Here is a 5,840-nt window from a genome sequence, read left to right as displayed (position 1 = left end):
CACCTCCCTGGCCAGGGATTGAACTCATGCTGAAGTTGCTGCGGGAAGCTTCACAGTGCTGTGCCTCATCCCGCTGTGCCACCAGGGAGGGCCCCTAGCATTGGCACTATCCCCACTATTCCAAGACTTGAATTCTGTTGGCACCCTCCTGGGCTGTGAGAACAGAAGACCAAACCACCCAGGAGAGAACCAAACACACTTAAATTCAATACCCAACCCTGTCACTTTATTGAATAAAGAACCTGGTTGAGTTACTGAACATCTCAGAGTATTTACAAAGCAGACAATGACCAATAATACCTGGTAAGAATTATATTTGTGTGTAAAACAGATCAAACGCTGTGCTTTATATTTTGTTTTCCTTTAATCTATAAATTCCATGCCAGAAGCACAGGAAAAAGAGATTACAGGAAAGGTAAAAAGGAAGGGAAATGTGTTTGATGGGAAATGATAATGGTACAGATAACAGTGGGTCAGGCAGGCAATTTGTGTCTTAAATAACTTTCCCTCTCTGACAGCTCAGAGGAGCATTGCCCCACTGAAAGAGGAAATGTTACTTAATTTCTAACCCCCTACCTCCACAATGCAGTTATTTATCTTAGATATGTTTTTCATTCATTCATTCACTCCTTCAACTTCATAAACAACCTTAGTACTACCCAAAATGTATTTCCTAGATAAAAGGACAGGTCGAAGTGCTTATGCCATGATGGAAATCAACTACTTTGGAAAGTACAACAGTTAGTTCTGTAAACATATTTTTTCATATAAAGACAAGAATGAAATCAATTATAATCCCCACATCCTACAAATTTAAATCCAAATAATTTCACTGCTGAAAAACCAGGAGTCACTTGTTTATCATTACAAGCATTGTCCGCTGAAGATATTGACTGAAGTCAAGTCATGGGTTACTAACTGATCCTGTGACACTGGATATTTCAAATAATACTCTCAAACCCTTGCCAAGTATTAAGATTTATAGAAACTACTGTCTGGGTAGGTGTATTACAAGATTTTAGCTTGCTGATGACTGGTCACCTAAGACCAGTCTCCATCCCCTGCTGAGACCGCCAATTCAGCTTTGCAACTTCCTCAATGCCTCCGAAAACTAAAAAACATGACTTCAGAGTACCAACATCTAAGAAGCTCCACACCCTCGTAGGTCTTTCCGCAATCTTCATGGATCCTCATATTGCTGCCTTTTCTTTGTTTTGTTTCAGATACTTAGATTCTGCACACTCTCGTAAGTCTTTCCATAATCTTCACAGAGCCTCATATTGCTGCCTTTTCTTTGTTTTGTTTCAGATATTCAGGTTCTAGAAGAAATATTTGTCTGAGGTGGAAAATTATTTCCCTACAATAATGAGAGCTAACATTTAAGAGGTGCCCACTCTATTCAACATGCTTAGATGTTACTAACTCATTTAACCTCACAACAACTCATTGGTGTAGATATTATTATTCTCATTTTAAAGGTGAGGAACTTAAACAGAAAAGTTAGACAGCTTGCCCAAGTTCTCACCGCTACTATAATGGTAGTCTCATCATCATACAAAGAGATACATGGTTGTCAACTGTGATTTGCAACACCAGGCCAAAAGATTTGGTTCGCTAAATTTTGAATTACTATTGAATATTCTCATCTGAAGTGTGGACTTCAATCATTCTACTTAGAAGTTCTAACTGGGTCAGTTAGAAATTGAAGGATAAAATGTGAACTCAGTCTTTGAAGCTCGAAAAGCCCATAGTTACTCATTACCACAATCTGATTTGTCTGATGCTACTGCCACAAACAAGGCAGCTGAACACTCAGGATGAAGTCACCTTACCACATACATAGTCAAGTCATCCAAGAATCCATGGGCTTCACCTACAAAGGACCCTGTCTAGTCGGCTGGGTTTTCTCAGCCCTCGGGAAGAATGTATGGAATGACAAAAAGATTTGGACTAATCTCTGTTCATGCTTTGTACAACCACAGGAACTGACATAATTTTCTATCCCATGTCCACATCTAAAGTTTAAATCAAAAGAGTACAACATTAAGTAGTTGTTTCCATTTAGCAAGCAACCCTGGGCTTCAGGCAGAATCTTTCTTGTGTATATGATTTGCCACTGCAAGACTGTTAGTAATATTTCAGAATCAGTTTTAGCAAACCTCATGCAGAACATTGTGTATGGCTTCAGATACAGCTGGGTCCAGTGGTTTAATGATGTTGTCAGTCTAATATCTCACCTTGCAGCTTTATTGAGCACATTCTCTTATGTAATTATGTCTTTTCACAGCTTTAAATTCAAAGGCAAAGTGTATGCCGCTTTTTCAGGCACTCATACAAAAATCCTAGGACTAATTTGGATTTGATTTGAGTCCAATGCTCTGTCCAACTCTAAGCCAATTACTGTGTTCATGCCTAACCCAGTGTTGTAACTGGCATAGTGCTGCATTGATTACATTGTGCATATTGGCAAGCATAGTTACAGACAATTCTGGAGCTGAGAGAACAGGGAGTAGTAATGGTTCCCCAGAGAACTCAACCATTTGAGGATATTTGCTGGACGGGGCAAGCAAAAACGATGGCAATGGAGTTCAGAGTAAAGTGTGTTCTCTGGAATACCTCTGAGTGAAAGCTTTAATTAGTAAATCTTTTTTTTAGAAGTTTTTTTTTTTCTTTTTAAAGATTTCTTTACTTATGCATACAGAGCTGGGGTATAGGCCAGAGGTGAAAAGGATTGTGAGAGGATTCACCAGAGACAGAGTGGGGAGCAGAACAGGCAGATCAAGGAAATACACTGCTGAGGAGAGAGGTCTGCCACACCATGTGGTCACCTCCAGGGCCAGGGATTGAACAGGCACTGAAGAAGCTGCGGTTAGCTTGCTGTGCTCTAACCTGTTGTGTCACCAGGGAGGGCCTTATTTAGTGAATCTCCTTATGAACATTTGCCGACCAGGACAAGGGGAATCATATAGAAGTATTTTTGTCCCTGTTATAGTTGTGGTAGAAATCTGGTTTAAATTCACAATTTGGTTAAGTGGGAAGTGCAAGATCATTTCATTATTATATTTGACCTAGAAATTCTTGATCTTGTGACAACTCACTGCAGATCAAATTCATTCATATTCATTCATTCCTATGCTCACATATTCATACAGCCCAGAATAAGTAGGTGTGAAGGCAAAAGCACTGTGTTACCCCCAAATAAATTTCACCTGAAAAGTAAAACTTCTTGATGATGTTCTACCTACAACAGTAACCCAACTTCAACATCAATAAACATGTACAATCTTGTTTTATCATCCCTTCCCCCCATTCACTTCCCATCCTCTGATTTTATGGAACTAAATCCCAGACAGCATGTAGTCTATAAATATTTCAGGACCTAAAAGATCAGGAACTCCACTTTTTTGTTTTTTGACAAAACCATTCATTATCACACCTACAATAATCCCTTGATTTTATCCATGTTCACATTTCCCTAATGTCATTGTTTCAATTTGTCTGTTGAAGCCAAACCCAAATAAAATCCAAACTTTGTAACTCACTGATAGGTCCCATAAGACTCAATCGGGGCCCTGACTGGCTGCACAACAGGTTGAAGCACAGCACTATGAAGTTATCTGCAGCCACTGCAGCATGAGTTTGATCCCCACCAGGAAGGTGACCCACATGGTGCAGACTTCTCCTGTCTCCCCACTGCTCCCCTCAGCAGTGTGTTTCAGTAATCTGCCTGTTCTGCTCCCCACTCTGTCCTGGCGAATCCTCTCACCTACCCTGCACCTCTGGCCTGTACGCTAGTTCTTGCATAATAAATAAATCTTAAAAAAAAAAAAAAGACTCAAATCTATAAATTCCCTCTCCTCCTGCCTCTTTTCATTTATTTTTGAAAAAAACTTTTTAGCAACCAAGTCTTTTGTCCTACAACACATAAGTGAATGTTAATGGGACTTTCTCAGAGATTTTAACAATGACAAGTTGACTCCAGGTTATGAGACCACACACCTAGCACAGTAACTAAGAACAAGAATTCTAGAGTCAAACTGCCTGGTGCTGCCACTTATTAACCACATAGCTTAACCTCTGTGCTCATTTTGCTCGACTTCAAAATGGAAATGATGGGCTGCTTTAAGGATTAAATAGCTTAGTACATATATAATAATAATGAAGAACAGGGACGCTTAGAATACAGTAAACAATAAATTTACAGAAAAAAGAAATTGAAGATCAGTAAGGTCTCCCTACTAGTTGGCAGCAGGAAAGAGATAAGAGCACTGATTTATCCCTCTGCTATAAGGCTGCTTCAAATCACTGGTAAATGAGGGTCCTCACATCACTGAGAGCCTCATCAGGATTCCCATTGCCTTTCCATTTTTAAATCACTAGAATGACCTCAGAAGAAAGAAAGAAGCTGAAATTGCCAAGTTCAGATCCACAAAGCAGCATGTGTCAGAGGGCTAGAGCTGCTGGATAAAAATCACCTTTTTACCTTTATGCTTCCTCCCCCATGACAGGAACTTGCTGGACAGTGAGGTCATGAACTATAGAGCAATGGGAGGTGAAATTGTCACCCGCTCCTTCCCCAGATATTCATCTACCCTTGCATTCCACAACTCTGCTGGCCCACTGAGTACCAGCCACTGCAGCTACAAAATAATCTTTAAAAATTAAATTAAGATGGTTAAAATGGTACATGTTAAGTCTGTTATGCCACAATAAAAAACTAAATAATATTTTAAAGTTTCAGTTCTTGCCATCACGAGTCTCAAACTCCAAATAGAAAGAACAGAGACAAAGCATAACTTCCAAATCACGGTCACCCATAGTAAGACCGGGACAGTCAATTCTCCTATGTTCGTGCATCAAGAAACACTGCCTCACTTGCCACGCACCTCATTGCTCTTCTTCCCTCTGTCCCAGCTCCCAGCTGCCACTGAACAGGTTGCAGGAAGATAACATGAACTCAGGATCTAGTCCTGTAGCTGGCAGTGACCCTCTGCAGACTGACAACTTGTCTGAAGCTAAAATGTTTCTTTGCATTTACTCACTAAAGTCTTAGTGTGTTTTCGCTCCCCCAATTTTTCTTTATGGAAAAAAAATAAAATACAATGAAAAAATATTTAATGCAAACATAATCTCACTGCCTAATCACACCCAACAGCCAGCAGTTAAATGTTGAGACTAAAAATCTTGGTGTTTTTGTAACTATGACTCTCCTTCATCTCCCACCCCTGCTTCTAATTCACCAGGAAATCCTGTTAACTCTACTTTGAAAATACCTTCAGAATTTCCCTCCTTGCCACATCTCCACAGCTACCACCACAATTTGAATCACCAGCCTCCTGCCCAGACAACCATGACAGTCTGTTACAACTGGGCTGCCCGCTTCCACTCTTGCTTACCTCAACAATATTTACAGTAACCAGAGTGGTAGTTTCAAAATGTAGTGTCACATCACAGTTCTCTGTAAAAATCCCCCATTTCACTCAGAACAGTGACCTGGCCTGATTCCCGATTCCTCCCTGACTTCATCACCTACCACTTACTAGCCCCTGACTCTGCTATAAACTGCCTCCATGCTGTTGCATTTCACCAAGGCTGCCTCTGTCCCAGGGCTTTTGCACTGGCTCCACCCTCTACCCAACACCCTTCTCCCTGACATTCACATGGATCACTTCCCTACCTTCCTTGAGTCCCTATTCAAATATCACTTTTTAACTGAAACATTACTCTTTTCTTTTTAAAGATATATTTATTTATGCATACAGAACTGGGGTACAGGCCAGAGATGCAGGGGCAGTGAGAGGATTCACCAGAGACAGAGTGGGGAGCAGAACAAGCAGATT

The sequence above is a fragment of the Condylura cristata genome, unplaced genomic scaffold, assembly GCF_000260355.1.
Source record: "Condylura cristata isolate star-nosed mole 26May11 unplaced genomic scaffold, ConCri1.0 scaffold00012, whole genome shotgun sequence".
NCBI lineage: Eukaryota > Metazoa > Chordata > Mammalia > Eulipotyphla > Talpidae > Condylura > Condylura cristata.
Note: the sequence above shows the minus strand (reverse complement) of the source record.